The sequence below is a fragment of the Hevea brasiliensis genome, chromosome 11, assembly GCF_030052815.1.
Source record: "Hevea brasiliensis isolate MT/VB/25A 57/8 chromosome 11, ASM3005281v1, whole genome shotgun sequence".
Classification (NCBI taxonomy): Eukaryota; Viridiplantae; Streptophyta; class Magnoliopsida; order Malpighiales; family Euphorbiaceae; genus Hevea; species Hevea brasiliensis.
Genome location: NC_079503.1, coordinates 45396671 through 45416715, shown reverse-complemented (window position 1 = coordinate 45416715; position 20045 = coordinate 45396671). Strand labels below are relative to the sequence as shown.

The 20045-nt window shown below is 36.0% G+C and overlaps 1 long non-coding RNA gene across 1 annotated transcript in view; it reads right to left on the bottom strand.

The window, feature by feature from the left end:
• LOC131170435 (uncharacterized) overlaps positions 1-17152 on the bottom strand; it is a 54087-nt gene extending 36935 nt beyond the window's left edge. Inside the window, exon 1 of the long non-coding RNA XR_009141184.1 lies at positions 17077-17152. This is a non-coding gene — a long non-coding RNA (uncharacterized LOC131170435). The remainder of the gene's footprint in view (positions 1-17076) is intronic.
• Positions 17153-20045: the final 2893 nt, after the last annotated feature.

The following is a 20045-nucleotide window of genomic DNA, read 5'->3' as shown; positions in this document are numbered from 1 at the left end:
AAAAAGAGGCTAAATTTATTTTGGATTTATGTTAAGTTTTAGTACTAAAACATTATAAAATTGTGTGTTTCATTTGAAAAGAATACCAGGAAGGAACCCTAGGAACCGAGTCAAGGCCAAGAGGTGACTCGCTTGAGGTTTGTGCACAACGTATACTTTTTATAATCATCTTTTGCATACTGTTTTGAATAATATGAAATATTGGATTATGACATTCTTATGATATTTGATTTAAATTGTTGAAAGTTATTATGTATATTGAAATGACAATGTTTAGCAAATTGTTAAGATAAGTTTTGAAACCACAGTGTCATGGCCATATATTTGAACACCTCACTAGCACGACTAGTGGGGCTAATTAGTTTCAAATTTTGATTCCTTCTCTAGAGAAGTGTTGAGGTGTGCCAGTAGAAGAGGATGTGAATGGATATCCATATATTTGAGCTAGCTAGCCTTGTGATGTGATTTCTCTTTAGCCTCTGGCTATTGAGATTCTATTTGTTTCGAATGGCATGATCTAACTGTGGTTTTATGAAATGTGTTTTGATACTTCGAAATGAACTTGGTTTGCATTAAAATTTCATAATTCATGTTTTGTGTTTATTGCTCATGTTTAGTCAAATTTTTGAATAAATGTGATTTATATTTTACATAAAGATTATTTTAGTATGTTATACACCACTGAGTCCTAGTACTTAGCGATAGCTTCTATTGCTATCGCAGATACAGAGACTAGAGGAGCAGCAGACTGAGCTGCTGAGGTGTGAGGAGCTATCAGCTTAAAGTCATCGGGTATAATTTATACCCTAATTGTAAATATTTCTTTTGATATATGTATTGCATATAAAAGTATGGACATGTAAATGGGTCTTGAGCAGCTGGTACAAAGTTTGTATGAAGTTTGTAATAAAAAAATTTAGTTTGAACTTCCTTTGATGTAAATTTTGTAATGATGTGTATATGAATTGTTTTGTCTCTAATGAAATATGAGTGGAACTATTTTATTTAATTTGAATGAAATGTATTACTAGTATTTTGAGGATTATTAAATTTTGAACTTGAGAAATTGATTGAAATGATTGTGGAATTGTTGAAATGGATTGAGTGTGATTGTGAAATTGAAGTAGTTGTTGGGGAAAAATTTTTAGAAGTGCTTTTTACAGGTATTTGAAGAACTCTTTTCTCAAAATGCAGAGGGAACTCTATCAAAATTTTTATAAAATTTGTGGAAAACTAAAATGGACCAAAAATATTAACTAGTTTTAATTTTAACTAAATGTTTTAAATACTTATTAGAAAATGCTCACCACTTATAAAAAATAAGAAAATTGTTTTAAAATCCCTTGTAGGGTACTTAATGAGTTATCGGTAGGTGAAGTTCGGTAGTTCATTAGGTATTCTACGGGATCATGTTATGCCTTACAGAGGGGTAAGGTGTGACATGTTTTAGTGGTATAAGAGCAAATTTTTGAAGTATGTTTTAACCTATGTATTTGTGCCTTTTTTTGTTAAGTACAACTGCTCAATGTCCATAATTGTTACATGCAGTGCATTACATCATAAATATGAACTAACGGAGGGAAATCTCCATGTGTTACTTGTTCAGGAGATACCCTAACTTCAGATTGAAATAGAAGAAGGAGATCGCTCAGTCGAGCAGTCTGTTGAAGCTGAGGCACAAGGGGAAGCCCCAGCTCTGCAGAATGTTAGTGGGTCATTAGCACTAGCCCCACAAATGCCGCAGTTCCTTGCACAGTTTGCACAGCAGATGGCGATAATGTTTCAACAAATGGCTGGGGGTATGCCTGTTCAAGCTCCACCCCAACCACCTGTGGCACAACCACTGCCTCCAGCCAGACAGTATGATAAATTATTAAAGTATGGGGCTGCAGAATTTAAGGGTACAGTGGACCCTTTAGAGGCAGAGCAATGGCTTGAAAGAATGGACAAAGTATTTAAGAAGCTGCACTGCCAAGATGAACTGAAGTTTGAATATTCTGTGTCGCTACTACAAGGAGATACATATAATTGGTGGAAGACCATCCCCCACAGCTTGGCTGAACCACCAGTGCTAATTTGGGATGACTTCATCAGAGAGTTCAGACAGAAATACATTCCAGATGCATATGTTGATCAGAAATTACAAGAATTTTTGAGTTTGAAATAAGGGAACCGATCAGTGGCGGAGTATGAGAAGGAGTTCTCCCGCTTAAGTCATTATACTGGGACTCTCCTTACTACTAGCAAGGCAAGGTGCACTAGATTTGAAATGGGTTTGAAGCCCAGTGTAAGGATGCAAGTTGTGGGATTTTTACATAGCAACTTCTCAGAGCTAATGTCTCAAGCACTTGAACTGGAGAGAATTGAATCAGAAGCAACCCCAGTGAAAGAAAAATCAGAAAAAGCTGAGAAATCAGAAAAAGACAAGGGGGAAAAATCAGTTGAACCGAGTTCTGGTGCTACCTCTAGAAAGAAAAAGAAGTTTAGTGGACCCAGCAGGGGTCTAGGTGGAAGATTTGGTAAAGGCAGATTCTCTGAACAGAGAACCCCTAGATCTGGTCAGCACTCGAGCAGGGGTTCACATTCTGCCCGCCCCTGTGAGACTTGTGGCAAGATTCATGGGGGGGAGTGTTATTGGGCCACTGGAGCTTGCTTTAACTGCGGAGGCAAGGGTCATTTAGCAAGAGACTGCACTAGTGCTCCGTCTTCGAGATATGGTCCAACTCCTATGCGCCAAGGATCTATTGCAGTCCTGCTCCCGAGGTTCACTGATCGGTTAGCGAGAGGAAGAGGCGAGAGGCTTTGCTTGAGCGATCGAACACGATTGGTCAATCAGTACAAGGAAGTGCTTCAGCCAGAGTTTACACAATGAGACAGCGAGAAGAGGCTGAGACTTCCGATGTGGTAGCTGGTAAATTCTCTATCTCTGATCAAGATGTATTTCTGTTGTTTGATCCGGGTTCAACCCATTCATATGTTAGTGCTAGCACAGTCAGTTCACTTGCTGTTCCATGTGTGCAAATGGGTTTTGAAGTGCTAGTAACTAGTCCGTTAGGACAAGAGGTCCTGGTCAACAGAATTTATAGAGATTGTCCTTTGGTGATCCAAGGACATGTTTTTCTGTCAGATATGATTGAAATGCCCTTCAGAGAGTATGATATCATCTTGGGCATGGATTGGTTAGCTAGGCATCATGCCATGATTGACTGTAGACTGAAGACAGTCACTTTTGGTCTCCCTTTGTACGGTGATGTGGTAATACATGGGGAGAGGTATTTACTGCCATCAAACATCATTTTGGCTGCACTAGCTAGAAAAATGATCAGGAAGGAGTGTGAAGTATACTTGGCACATGTGATAGACACCCAAGTGGGGAGCCCATAACTGAGGGACATCCCTACTGTATGTGACTTTCCGGATGTGTTTCCTGATGAATTACCAAGATTACCTCCAGAAAGAGAGGTGCAGTTTGAGATTGATGTTATGCCTGGTGTGGACCCAATCTCCATAACGCCATATAGAATGGCACCTACAGAATTCAAAGAGTTGAAAGTGCAGTTATAAGAATTGCTTGATGAGGGCTTTATCTGCCCTAGTGTGTCACCTTGGGGAGCGTCGGTGTTGTCTGTTAAGAAGAAGGATGGCACTCTCCGCTTGTGTATTGATTATCGATAATTGAATAAGGTAACTATAAAGAACAGATATCCATTACCCCGCATTGATGACTTGTTTGATCAGTTGAAGGGTGCAGCTGTGTTCTTCGAAATTGACATGAGATCAGGTTATTATCAGCTGAAAGTGCAAGAGCAGAGTATTCCTAAAACTGCCTTTAGAATCCACTATGGCCATTATGAGTTCTTGATTATGCCATTTGGGTTAACTAATGCTCCGACTGCTTTTATGGATCTGATGAACACTATCTTCAGACCATACCTCGACCAGTTTATTGTGGTATTTATAGATGATATATTGGTCTATTCGAGGAATGCAGAATATCATGATAGAAATCTGTAGATTGTACTGCAAATTTTGAGGGAGAAACAGCTATATGCCAAATTATCGAAGTGTGAGTTTTGGCTGAAAGAAATATCTTTCTTGGGGCATGTAGTATCAGAAGAGGGCATTAAGGTAGATCCAAGTAAGGTAGAAGCTATCCTTCATTCGAGGCCACCCAGAAATGTCACAGAGATTCACAGTTTTCTGGGTTTAGCTGGATACTACCGTAGATTTGTGAAGGGATTTTCCATGTTGGCATCTCCATTGACCAAGCTGCTTAGAAAAGATGTGAAATTTCAGTGGACGGACAAATGCCAACAGAGTTTTGATGAATTGAAGAAATGTTTGACTGAAGCTCCAGTCCTGACTTTACCTACTCCAGGTAAAGAATACACAGTATATAGTGATGCTTCTCACAATGGGTTAGGCTGTGTATTGATGCAAGATCGAAATGTCATTGCCTTTGCATCACGCCAGCTAAAACTGCATGAGAGGAATTATCCAACACATGATTTGGAGCTTGCAGCTATTGTGTTTGCTCTTAAGATCTGGAGACATTATTTGTATGGGAAAAGGTGTTACATCTGTGACACCCCTTACCCGTCTACAGTGTAGGCGAGCAAGCTATGCCACACGGTGTACCGGCACACTCTATTTTACCTTAATTAATTTTTGTCAAAGTTTTGAATATAGTTTGTGAAATATAGTTCCTTTATTGAAATTACAATTTATTTGAGGTTCCGAAAATTTTAAAGAAAATCCGGCGGAGTACCGGCTAAAAATGGAGAAAACAGTTCTTCGGAACCTGTTAAAAATACTTCCAATAAACAAATTCAATCATTCTCAATTCCAATATCAAGATCTCAACATTTCAATTTCAACTCTCATTCATCATTCACATGTGATGATCACATATAAATCACAAGTAAACATTTACTTTTCCATTAACAAATACAATTTTCATAATTTACATAAACATCAATATACATTACACAAGTTTAATTACATATCAAGAAAAATCAAAATTAAGTTACAAAATGTCAAAATGACACCTAGTGTCCTACCAAGGCACAGCAGAAGTTGAGGTGACACGGACACTGAGCAGAACTGTCGGATGGACTCACCCAGTCTGTGGTCTACTAGGCTCACGATCGGGATCTCCAGTACCTACGCGTGGCAAAAGCAACGCGCTAAGCAATAATGCTTAGTGGTGCAATAATATAATAGAAGAAAATAGCAAGAAAATGAATGTGTATAGAATGTGTATGCTTTCTTTGTTGGTATAGATATATTCATTGTTTCATTAACGTTGTTCACTTTTATTCATTTGGTTGCCCCAAGTAACCTACACTAGATGACTGGACTGGATAACGGGTAAACTGGCACTGGGTACCTAGTACCTCGGGCCGTCACACCATCGGTCACATATGCATCTCCCGGTGTGCATGAGCAGCTAACAAGTCGTAATAATATCGAGCACAAGGCCAAGTCTCAATATCTGATCGAATGGCTAAAAGCCATGAAATCACGAGAATGGCATATTGCCATGTGCGATCGCTAATCGAACCCTATTGGCATGCCAAACTATCCAAACCAATCATGTTAGGTATACTAGGGCATTTGAAACTTTTAAATTCTTCAATTTGTGAATTTCAAATTTTTAGTGTCACTATTCATCTTATTGGTCAACAAAAATGTTGACTTTTAGAATAAAAATATGTACATCGACTTTGGCACTCCCTACATACCACATTTGGCATTCCAAACTTGTTGGCATTAAGCATTTATACCATTTCAAAGTTTAAACCAACACAAGCAGAATTTTCAGTTTTGGTAAGTCAACTTCACTGTTCTATTGGACACTGTTACTGTGGAAATTTGAAGAAATGTAAAACATGAAAGTTGTTCCTTATTTTGTCTAGTTGAATTTCCTTTTTTGAATCACTCCATTTGGAGTTTTTTAGCTCTAGATATGGTCTAAAAACCACAGCTGGCCGGATGTGCATTCTGCAGAAATTACCATATCTACAGTAACATGAACAGTGACTGCCACTGCCATTTGGGTTAGGTTCTGGCCATAATTTGGGGTAGGTTCCTTCATGAAAGTTGTTTGTCTATGTCTTAACTTGTTGCTGTAAAACTTTCAGGTCAATTGACCAAATCTACAGTGAGTTATGGCCAAATGAACAGTTACTGTTCATTTGGTCAATTCTGCAGAGGCAGTTGCAGGGTGTCCGGATTGGGGCCAAGTTTTGGTCCTCTTGCTTTGGTCTTTTGGGCATGGTTTCTTCAGAAAAAATGTGCCATTATAAGCCTAGTTTCATGTCCAATTGTCCAAACACCAATTGGACTAACACAGCCAAAGTTATGGCTGTGTAAGTGGACTGAATTTTCAGTCCATTGCTGCTGTCCTAGGGCAGATTTCACCTTCACTTTACCATACTATTTTTCAGTTCTAATTATGGTCAACTTACCTAAAATGGTCACTAATTGACCATTAAAATGTTCTCTAACAATTTCCCAAGCCAAGCCAATTTTTCACTCTTCAAAACCCTAGTTCCATTATAGGTTTTCACAACACCTTAATTATTAGCTCCTTCAATAATCACATACACACATGGTTTAAACTTGATCTATAGCCCACTTTAAGTACATCAAAACAATCAAAATAATTCCTTCACAAGGGCTGCCAAAAATTCATAGTATGTGTACACAAAATTCTTGTTCATTTTAGTTACAATTCTTACTCAATTACAAGTTACAATTCATGAAAATAAGAAGTTTTAAGTGTCTAATGCACTAACCTTGATTAGGGCAGATTTTTCCCAAGCAATTCCTTCACTTTCTTGGCTTTTCTTGGCTGCCAAACACTCCAACAAGGTGTGGGGGTAATTTTTATTGAAGGGATCTAGGGTTTTTGGTGCAAGATAAGCAAGGTTTCAAAGCTTGGAAGCTTGAACTATGGTGGAAACCCTCTCTTTTCTCTCTCTACGTTTTTGGCTGGTTTTGGGGAAGGAGATGGCTGCTGGATCTTTGATGAATTTAGTCTTCAATTTGTCTCTTTATTAGTTAGTCAAATAAGGGCTTAATTGTGATTGGTTGGTAATTATAAATGACATCACCATGATGTCATAAATAGCCCTTTTTCCTCAATTTCTTTTCCTTCCTCCACTACTCAATTTCAATTTAATTTCTAGTACAGTTTATTCATATTTTATGTCATATTAATTATTTACTCAACTGGACAAATCGGCCAAAAATCACCTCTGAAGGCGAAATGACCAAAATGCCCTTCGTTTGGCTTAACGGGTCAAAATTGTCTGTACCGTTTGAAAAATTTTTCTAGGTATTTTCTTGGCATTCTAATGCCATGGGAACCTCAATAACCCTTCTCTGGAGTCCCAAAAATTATTTTATAATTTTTCTCCCGGGTCCAGGGCTCCTCGTTGCGAGAACCGCAACTTCCCTCTGGTTACCCATCGCTTGGGCACCGGCTCGTTTAACTCGGTTGTATTTTATTCCTAAAATTTTTACTAAATTTTTCTTATTAATATTTGAGTTAATTATGGTCCCTCACTTAAATTTAATTATTTTTCCGGACGTTCTAGCTGTCCGGACCGACACCGGTCACCGGAACAGTAGAATGTACGGAATGATTACCGGGAGGGTGTTACAACATCTACACAGATCATAAGAGTTTGAAGTATTTGGGTGCCCAGAAAGAGTTGAATTTGAGACAGAGGAGATGGTTAGAGTTGATAAAAGACTATGATTGTCTGATAGACTATCAGCCAGGGAAAGCTAATGTTGTGGCTGACGCCTTAAGTCGCAAGACTATGGCAAGTCTACGGGTTACTCCTTTATCCTTGGTATATGAGTTGAGATCATTACATGCCAGTTTAGAGATTATTGATGATGGGCAGACAGCAGTTACATGGCATATTCAGCCAGTGTTGATTGATCAATCAGAATGGCTGCTCAGAATGATCAGAAGTATCAGAAGCTGTTGGAAAAAGTCTGGCAGGGCAAGAAACCTGAGTTCTCAGTTAGAGATGATGGTTTACTGCTACACCAGGGCATAATGTGTGTTCCTAATGATGTTGAATTGAGGAAGATCATTTTAAAGGAAGCACATGATTCTTCTTTTGCCATGCACCCAAGTGGCACAAAAATGTATAGAGGGCTAAAGGAGCATTACTGGTGGATGGGTATGAAAAGAGATGTGGCAGAGTTGTTAGTAGTATGTCCTAGAGCATATCATTTAGTATGTATCTTGTACATATTTTTACTAATAAAAGGCATTTCCACTTTTTTGTTTACATAATATATTTATGTGTAATAGAAAAGGTCCATTGATATTTTATTAGAAATATTATTCTTAAGTTGTTAAGAATATGAGTGACAATATTTCTAGCACAAAGTATCATAAATAGGTTCACAATCGAGGATACTTCATAATAACGACATGACTAATCCATAAAGATTGTATTCACGTTTGTTACCAAGTTATTTATATGAGATATAACTAAGATGGAATGGTGAGTCTCATGCCATATGACAAACATGATAGGCACTTATAAATGATAAGTAGGCCAAACCAGTGACACTTATGACAAGCATATGGAGTTTACTCTTGTCAATGTTTTGTCATAAATCATATCAGTGCATATAATCTTTAGACCTAAGATAGCACAATTATCTTGTATATAGGTAGTTTGAGTTTGATACTGCTTTCATACTTGTACTATGTATGGGTAAATGGGCATGTGTTGGCTCCTACTAGTTATATATGGAGGTAGGTGTTGATCAAGATGGAATTTGTTCCTCTAAGTAAATAGGATAAAATCCTATGTTCATTTAATTGTTCTTGATGTTTCAAGTTCTTGGCCAGGACAGATAGATTTATTCAGAAAAGAGTTTCTGATGAGAAAATCTTTTTAATCAAAAACTGTAATTAAAAGAGAACATAATATTCATAGCAAATGGAGTTTGACATAAACCATGACTCCAGCTTGAGTTGGAATTTTGTAACAGAGAGATTCTAGTGCATGGTAACATATTATTATAGGTTCATTTAAGGTAAACCTTATTACTAATTGGGTGGCCATGGCATGCTATGCTAGGTGTTAACCATGGTCTATGAGGTTCATAAAATGATTTAGAGAAATCATTTATGGTAAGAAAGAGTTCTGATGATATTAAGAGTTGATATCATGTCTCATTGTCAATTAGTGATGAGCCTAGTAAGTCACACACATAAACAAGTTATCACCTATTTAAATATGATTTAATTAATTAATTAAAGAGTCTAATTGATTAATTAAATAGGTTTGGTTTGCAATTAAATTGCAAAGTCCCTAGCATGACTTGAAACCAAATCTAGATTATTGGATGTATAGTATAAGTTAAATTTATATTTAAGGTGTTTAAATATGAATTTAACTAATGAGAAATTAATTAATAGAGATTCATTAATTAATTTATATTTGATATAAATTAGAAGAAGAAAAATAATTATTTTGGGTTAAGAACTCAAAATTAAGACACAGGGACATTTTGGTCATTTCATAGTGTGACGCGTGGCACCATGAGATGGTGACACATGGGATTACACATAAGCTTGCCAAATGTTTTTTAATCATGTAAGATAATTAAAATCAAGATTAAATATAGGTTTGACACTTGGCACAATGTGATTGGGTCACTTAAACCTAGAGCTAATCAAAGGGTGACATGTGGCAAGGGTTTAATGTGTTAACCAAACTATATAAGTGTTGTTATGAAAAGAAAAAACAACCAGCAGCCACTTCTCTCCTTTTTCACACCATTTTGAAGTTCTCCATCTATTCTTTTTCATCTCTCATCAATTCAAAGAGATTAGCCATCAATCTCTTTAATTAAGAACACTATAAATTGTTTCTAGTGTCTTGTTCACATCTCTAATATCTTAAAAGGCAGAACTTGAATTTCTAATTAATAGAAAAGCTTTAGAAGCTGTTCAAGGGCTGCCATAGGTGTTCTTGGTGCGGACAAGCTAGGGGGACAACATTTGGTGTCCTGAAGATAAATCTCAAAGGCGCAGACACGCTGCAGTGCATCAAGAGGTTAGTGTAATCGTTCTTGATTTTATCTAGGGTTCTAAAATTAATCTGATTAATTTTAAAATCTTAAATGACAAATACAGATCCAAAAACATATTAAAAGAGTTTTAATATGTTGTTTATCATTGAAATCAAATAGATAAAAATAAATCTTGCATGATGCATGTGACCCTAGGTGAAAATTTTTGAATTCAATGGTATAAACTTGTGTTTTTCACACTTTTGTTCCTTCAATTGGTATCAGAGCCACTATATTTGCCATTTAGATTCATGTTTATATGATTTAATTGTGTGATTGATCGTGAGATCAAAAGTTCATTGCTGGTTGCAAAGCCAAGGTGGCGGCACAAATGATGAACACCATGGTGCGCATGGTTGATGCACTACAATGGTGTGCAAAGGTAAATGGATGGTGAATGTGCAATTGTTAAATGATCTAAGATCCATTTTGTGTCTACTTAAATTGTTTAATTAGAATTTTTATCACACAATTAAATTATGATTCAAATCAGAATTTTAAAAATTGTTTGAATGTGATTCAAATATGAATTTTAAAAGTTGTTTGAATGTGATTCAAATCTAAATTTTTAAAGTTGTTTGAATCATATTTAAATTTGAATTTTTAAATTTATTTGAATCATATTCAAATCTGGATTTTTAAGTTGAATATGAGATATTCGATTTAATTTAAGTATATATGTTTTATTTATTTGTTAAATAGTGATATGCATGATGGATGATCATGGACTATAAAGGACCAATGTGATTGGATTTATTTCTTTTATGTTTCTTTGGGATTGTAAATTAATTAATTTATTTTAATTTATTTTGGGCATGTATTATTAGGTTTGTAATAATTTTTGGGTTGTAATTTCATTTATTTAAGTTCTTGTAAATTTGCCTTGGTATGCCAAGGATTACTATGTAATATTGGATTGCAAGATGTTCAAGGAGGTCAAGAGCATTGGTGGGACCAGTGGGAGGAATTCAAGATCAAGTGTTGATTATGTACTCCTTCAGTAACTCTTGTAAAATGAATGAATGAAATGCACCTAGGAATGCCCTGATTAAATTCTTGGTGGCTCAAAATTGAATCCCTTAGAAAGTCCATGATCATACCATATTTATTGCTTATCCATGAATGCATGAGATGTATGGGAATGTATGCTATTATATGATATATGCATGTTAATTGGATAAATTGCAAAGTGAGGCCTTAATAGTAATTAGAATGACTATAAAATCTTTCAAACAAATGATTAAGTTGGAAATATTATAATTAAAGTAATTATAACATGGGCCCTCCATTGGGGCAATTATTTTAAGAAATTTTAAATAGTTGTATAAGATGCAATTAATTTAAGAGATTTTCTTAAGAATAATTGTTAAGCATGAGATGTTGTAAATATGTAAATAGTTTGGTGGCCAATATTGGATGTACCTGAGGACATTAAAATTATTTGCATAATTACTGGCTCAATGGGATCAACTTAACTAATGCAAGATAAGTTAATAATGGATGTACCTGAGATTTTGAGCATTAGGGGCTAGGTAAAGGATTAAACCTCACATGAGATGTGATGGGCAAGGAGTTGCTCACTTATAGTTTATTGTAATTCCAATAATGGATGTACCTGAGAATGATCAATAGAATTATAAGAATTCAATCACCCACTAGAAATCCATCCAACTAGGATTTTCGTTTTCTACTTTGGAAGTGTAGGATTCGCTAAGTTAGTGGGAGGACCGATTTGATTAAAAGACCATAATCATTTTGGTTAATTACATGATACATTTATTAATTAATCTGGTTATTTTCTGCAGTTAATTTTCTGATAAAAATAAGCACAGAACAACCACCACCATCCAATATCTTTGCAAGCATACTTGATCGCAATAGGTTGACAGGACCTAATCTGTCTGATTGGCTAAGAAATTTGAAACTTGTCCTGAACCTTGAACATATAGGATATGTTCTAGATTCAAATTTTCCTGGTCCCTTACCTCTAGAGGCCACACAAGAGGAACATGAAACTTTGGATAAGTGGAAGGAGCATGATATGAGAGCTAAGTGTTACATGCTTGCTTCTATGAGTAATGAGTTACAAAAGCAACATGAGAACATGTTGAGTGCGAGTGAGATCCTCCTTCACCTACAAGAGTTATATGGAGAGCACAGTAGGAATGCTAGGTATGAGATATCTAGACAGCTATTCCGTATGAGGATGTCTGAGGGACAGAATGTTGGGGATCATGTCCACAAGATGATTCGGGTGATTGAGCAGTTGGAACATCTTGACTTCAACATGGATTTCCAACTACAGACGGATTTGATCCTTCAGTCCCTTCCTGAGTCTTTTGGGAATTTTGTGATAAATTTTCATATGACTCAACAGGAATGCACCTTAGCTGGTTCACTCAACATGCTAGTTATTGCCCAAAAGAATATGTCGGGCAATAAAGGAAAAAAGGTAGCTTTGATTGCATCTTCTTCTACTGAAAAGTCCAACAAGAAGAAGGGCAATAAGAAAAAAAAATCTCAGATTCCTGGTCCTTCCAAGAAGATAGCCAAACAGAAAAACAAAGATTTAAGTTGACAAAGGTAAATGAAAGTGTTTCCACTATCAGCAAGAAAGTGTTTCCACTGCCAGCAGGAAAGTGTTTCCACTATCCAGAGTATAGCAATCTAAAAGAATGCAATGCCATGATGAAAATCAACTCAAAATTCAAAATATATTTGGCACTTAAGATTAGGTCATATTGCAGAAGATAGGATTGCAAAATTAGAGAAAATGGGAATTTTATCCTCATTGGGCTCTGAGCCTACTCCAACTTGTGAATCTTGCCTTCAGGGTAAAATGACTAGATCACCCTTTGTTGGACAAGGGCTAAGAGCTAAAAATATTTTGGAGCTAATACATAGTGATGTATGTGGTCCATTTAAGGATATGGTTAAAGGCGATTTTCATTATTTTATTACCTTTACTGATGATAAATCAAGGTTTGGGTATTTGTATTTGATGAAATACAAACATGAATCCTTTGAAAAGTTCAAAGAATTTAAATCTGAAGTAGAAAATCAAACAGGAAAGAGTATTAAAGCTCTTCGATCAGATCATGGAGGAGAATATTTGAGTACTGAATTTGATGAATACTTGAGAGAGCATGGCATTATTTCCAACTGACTCCTACAGGAAAACCATAGTTGAATGGTGTATTTGAAAGGAGAAATCGTACCCTATTGGATATGGTACGTAGTATGATGAGCTATACTGATATGTTAATCTCCTTTTGGGGATTGCATTAGAATCAGCTTTGTATATTCTGAATAAGATTCCATCAAAATTAGTTTCTTCCACACCTTATGAGATATGGCATAGAAGAAAACCAAGTCTTAAGCATGTTAAGATTTGGGGTTGTCCAGCTTATATCAAAAAGCTGAACACTGATAAATTGGAGACCAGATCAGAAAAAGGTCGATTTGTTGGATATCCAAAAGATAGTTTTGGATATTATTTTATTTGCCTACTTCACAAAAGGTTGTGATAAGTAGAGATGCCACATTTCTTGAACAACAGTTTGTTCACGAAGGAGGCAAAGGAAGGCAAATAGAGTTAGAATTGGAGAATTCTGACCAACCAACAGATCAGATGGATATAGATCCATCTAGTCAACCTATACCCGTTGGTGAAACATCTACAGCTGTTCCTCGTAGAACAACCAGGGTATCTCACCCACCAGTGAGATATGGTTTTCTTTATAACGAAGAACAAGATTTATCTATTCATGAAGAAGTAGATCATGGATGTCACACCATACCCCTCTGTAAGGCATAACATGATCCCGTAGTATACCTAATGAATTACCAACTCCGTCTACTGATAACCCATTAAATACACTACAAGGGATTTTCAAAACTTTTCTTACTTCTTTTACAGTGGTGAGCACTATTTACAGGTGTTAAAAACCTTTTTGAACTGAAGTGATAAAACTGACACATTTGACTTAATTGAAGTTTCTGTAAAAATTTTGGCAGAGTGCCATCTGTATTTTGGATAAAACAGTTCTTCAGAAAACCTGTAAAAAGCACTTCAATATGTATTTGCAAATCTCAACTCCAATATATTTCTCAACTCAAATCCATAGTGATTTTTCAAAGACTGAGATACAATAAATATAATACAAAACTATTTAAGTAAATGAAATCTCAGATTTACATTCACGATAATTTACATTTAATTACATACCAAAATATTTTACAAGAGTTTCTATACAACTGCTCAAATAATTTACATACATATTATTACATGCTTACATCAAAGCCTATGTACATGGGTATATCTATGATATACCTGGAGCTGATCTGAATGTATCCTCAAAGCAACTTAATCACTGCTCTATGCTCGCTTACTGCGACGACATACAAAGCTATCTGAGTGGTGAACTCTGGGTGCACAACTATAATTTAAAACATAGTACAATATACATTGACAAATTTTGATAAATAATTTGAGAATCGAATCTTGATCAAATTTCACAACTCAAAATATTCATTGCCAATAATGTAAATCATTTGTATAAATAACTTGGAGCACAAAATTCAATTTATCAAATCTTGACTATCCATTTAAGTGATTCCAACAAAATCAATTACACACAAACCATAATTGAAATCACAATTCCTTACCATTCAAAAGCCATTCAGATCTCAAAATCATTTTGTATCTCAAAAATCATACTGTATCTCAAAAGTCATTATGCATCTCAAAAATCATGTTGTATCTCAAAAATCAATCTTTATCTCACTAACTATGCAAGACTAATCCGAAAGGGCCATATTCAATGTGATTCTAACTCCCTATGGTCGGGGAGGTCGAATCTGATTCTAACTCCCTATGGTCGGGGAGGTCGAATCATCGTGCACAGTACCATCACAATAATGAATCTTCCGTAAGGGCCATAACGATAAAATAAACTTAGATCTAACCTCAAATCAGAGGAGAATCTAAGCCTGTGCACGTACCATGGTAATCAAAACACAACTAACTCCATTGTCTTCTCAACAAATGAGAGAGACGGGTAATAACCTAGTCAAGCATCTATAGTGAGATATAAAACAATATCACAATCCTTTCAGTGAGCATAAATCACAATATAATTCGATTCAAATTCAATTCCAATATCCAATAATTTTTATGCTCATCACAATTCAAATCATAAATTGGCATTTTTCCATGAAAATTACCATCACAATTCAAAACATGTTCTATCACAATTTTCCAAAACATAATTTATTCGATCCATAACAATGCTTAATACTTGTGAAAATATCATTTCACAAAGTTAAATTCATACATACTATAACAATTTCAATAATCATTGAATTAAATCCAATGCTTGGTAAACATAATTCATAAGAAAAATATATCATTTAATCATATGAAATATTCAAAACAAAATCAGTTGAAAACTAGTTGTGCACAAACCTCTGATGACTGTCTCCCTGATCTGGACTCAGTGTTTCCTTCCCTTTTGCTGAGTCCTTGTTAACTGAGAAACACAATTTGAAGTGTTTCAGTACTAAATTAAACTGTCTCTATCGATGGTGTTTGGTAAATAATGCACTGAACTCAATTATTCACTTAATCACCTAATATACCGACCCTCGTTGCGTTTTAGGTAAATTAGGTTTTAGTGTCGTTAATATGTCACATTTGATAGGGTTTTAGGTTTGGTATGTTTTACCAAAGTCATTTCCTTGCTTAGTGCATTTTAATGCAAATTCTTTGGATCAGGGACACTGGTTTGACCTAACCGGACGATCTAGTTCCTCGGTTTTCGGGTCTCGGTCGAAACTACAAACTTGTAGATCTAGGTCTTATTGCAGCGGAGCAAAATTTCAGGTCAATAAGAGTTAAGTAGACCAAGTAAATGTCATTACACTATTGCAGGTCAAGTGCTACCATTTTAGGTCAATTTTAGGTCAAATTGGTCAATTTTGGTTCGGCCAGTTTTGGACCCGAACTTGTGCAAGTTGTTTGACTTGCTTATGGTCATTTCTGGGCTTTGGTGTCTTCATAAGACTTGTAGGTATGGGTCTTAACTATTCTTGGTCAAAATTTCAGGTCAATTGGACCTGGTTTGAGTGAGTTATGGCCTAAACACTCACTGCTGCCCAATTGGTCATTTTTCAGGTCCTAATTGCACCTAATCCGAATTGGTCATTTTTTTAGGTCACCTTGCAAGCAGAATTTTGGCATGGTTTCTCAATGAAAGTTGGCACATTTTGTGCCTAGTTTCACCTCAAATTGGTCTCATACCAATTGAGGTTACACATTCAAGGTTATAGGCTAAAATATACACTGCCCTCAATATGCATTTCACACCCCAACTTCAAACACACACTTACCTTTGCCATTTGTTTACTTACCTATCAAACTGTTTTGGCACATTACCAAAAGCATTTTCTACATTACATTAGCATGATTTTGGGCAGATTCCAATCACCCTCAACACACCAAATATCATTCACAATTACAATTTCTAAGTACCATTGCAAACACACCTAAACATTACAAACTTTACATACACTTTACAATGTTAATTTACATACATATCATCAATCCTTCTAGGTCAATATTCTGCCCATACTTCCTTCAATATATACCATTCCTCAAGTGTCCACAAGCTGCCACAAACCATTCTTCAACATCACATTGCCGTACAATCCATCAATTCTCATTCAAATGCCAAAATCACCATGTATATGTGAAACAATTCATTAGGATATTAATTTACCATGATCAACATTATTTCTCATCAATTATATGCATAATAAATCATCAAATGTGTGACCCCATGGCTGCCCAAAAATGGCTATCTCAATAACTATTTAAACTTCAAAATTTCCTTCACAAAACTAACACCCATAACATAAACATAAAGTTTAACAAGGAAATTCTCAAAAATGCAAACTTACCTTTAATTGTAACTTGCTAAACCTTCACCAAACTTCTCAAAATTGGTATCAATATCTTCCTTGTGATGTGTAGACCATTTTTTGTGAAGGAACCTAAGAGCTTGGAGTTGAAAATGGAGGATGGATCAAGCTTTACCCAAAATGGCCATGGAGGTTTTTGTGTTCTTCAATTCGGCATTCTTGAGAGAATATGAGGAAGATGATATTTCAGCTGGTTAGTGGACTTACTTCAGCCATATTTATGTGTTTATTTTATGCATTAGTGGTCCACTCATAAATTTAATCATATTATAAACTTAACTCCCACTTATTCCACATTTAACCCATGATTTCCACTATTTATTTTAGGTACCACCAATTTAATTTTTCATTTCATTTTCTAAGTGTAATATTATTTATTTTTAATGGACATTTAGGTCAAAAGACAATTCGGGATGTCAAATGACCATAATGCCCCTGTTCGGGTTACGTTCCCGATTTTTCTGTAACACCGGGTTTTGTCTGTTTTTTTTTCGATTTCTCACTTTTCTTTGTACTAATTATTTAATTTTTATTTGATCTTTCTAATGATATTTATTCTTCAATAAATATTTATTGGAGTCCTAAAAATATTTTCGGGGTTCCATGATCCAGGACTAGTCAACGGTCCACGCCGTGACTTCCCGGTGCGGTCACCCATCGCTAGGTTTCCCGGCTCGCTTAACTTGATCACATTTCTTTGCTATTATTTTTCCTTTGTTTTTCTTGTATTTTCTTTTCTTGTATTTCATTATTTTATGTCTCCTCACTCATATTGAGGTATGGTTCTAGGCATCCTAGCTGTCCGGACAACACTGGTCACCGGAGGCGTGACGCACTCCGAACTTTGGGGTGTTACAATTCTCCCCCTTAAATAAATTTCGTCTCGAAATTTTACACCGCATTAGTCTCTGAACAGTTGTGGGTGTTGTCTCCTCATATCCTCTTCACGTTCCCAAGTAGCTTCCTGGCCTGAATGATGGTTCCACAGCACTTTAACCAGGTGTATCTGTTTGTTCCTCAGCTGCTTCACCTCATAAGCCAGAATTTTTATGGGTTGTTCCTCATATGAGAGGTCTGGGTTTACTTCAATCTCTTCAACTGATAGTACATGAGATGGGTCTGATCTGTACCTCCTTAATATGGACACATGGAAGACATTGTGTATCCTTGCTAACTCTGGAGGTAATGCCAACCGATATGCCAAAGGACCCACTCTTTCCAAAACCTCATATGATCCGATGAGACAAGGACTCGGTTCCCTTCTCGCCAAATCTCATAATCCTCTTCCAAGGAGAAACTTTGAGGAATACTTTATCACCCACTGCATATCCAATATCTCTTCTCTTCAGATCAACATAAGACTTCTAACGGTCTGATGTAGCCTTGAGTCTATCTCTGATCAATTTGATCTTTTCCTCTGTCTGCTGGACAATTTCTGGCCCAATCATCTTTCTTTCACCAACTTCATCCCAACATAGGGGAGTTCTGCACTTTCTGCCATACAAAGCTTCATATGGAGGCATCCCAATGCTTGATTGGTAGCTGTTGTTATAAGCAAACTCAATCAAAGGCAAGTGTGTATCCCAACTACCTTCAAATTCAATCACACAAGCCCGTAGCATATCCTCCAATATCTGAATAACTCTTTCAGGTTGGCCATCTGTCTGTGGGTGGAATGCTATGCTGAAGTTCAATCTAGTTCCTAGGGCTCTCTGAAGACTACCCCAGAATCTAGAAGTGAACAAAGGATCTCTATAAGATATAATCGATACTGGCACTCCATGCAATTTTACAATTTCATATATGTAAAAATCTGGCCAATCTCTCCAACTATAGTCCATTTAGAATGGCAAAAAGTGAGTAGACTTGGTTAGTCTATCAATTATAACCCATACTGCATCATGACTATTCTGTGTCCTCGGAAGTCTCATCACAAAATCCATAGTTATCTATTCCCTTATAATGTTTTCATAGGGTGCCACTTGTATGCTAGCTTGACACTTATTAATGTATACAAATTCTATTAGTGGGATTTATCTGTCCCATCTCCCCTCGGATTCAACGACACAAGTTCTCAGTATATTCTTGAGGGCTTATCATATTTTACAAGTTATTTTTATCATTTCATTTCATTATTTATAGGAACTCAATGAGTTTCTAAATTTACCTGAATTACTTGTTTCAATTGTCCATCTGTCTGAGGATGATACGTTGTACTGATATCTCTAAGCTTATAGCAATTCTTGGGTGCAGGGTAATTCACATTAATGTAACCGAGTCACTGACTCTAGCTACCTTACAAGTGTAGTCGTTTGATAGGCTAGTTCTGAAGTCTTAAATTTCTGACTAAAATTTTCACATTTATTTCCAGTACTAGTACTCTATTCAGGTGCAACTATATCAATTTATAGATTACTTACAAATATTCTTAATTTATTGTACCACGAGGAAGCACGTAGCTCTACACAATAATCCCGTGTCGGTACTGTAATCTGCAGCTTACAATACAAACATTGAGAGCATTATATAGTCACTACGTTATAACCTCATGGACTAGGTTTCCTAACATCTTATCTTTCTCGAATCCACTAATATCCTAAACCGATTCTGATTACAATATCCCAATTCTTTTAGTTAACAATTCTTCCAAAATTAGTGTCAATCATACTTGTTATTGTAGTTTTGATCCTAAAAGACTAGTCACTAACGCATCAAATTTATTCTCCTGTAAGGGAATAGCAACAGAACATATAGTTCTGACACTAACACACAATTAAGTAGTGCTGGGATCAAATAATAACTAATTGTTTCTTTCAAAAATTAAGAACTTACCAGCAGCTACATCTGAAGTTTCTGCTCTTTCTCCTTGGCGCATAGTGGACGCTCTGACTGGTGTGCTACCATATTCGGGTTGATTCACTGTGTTATAGTGGTGAGGAGTACCAACT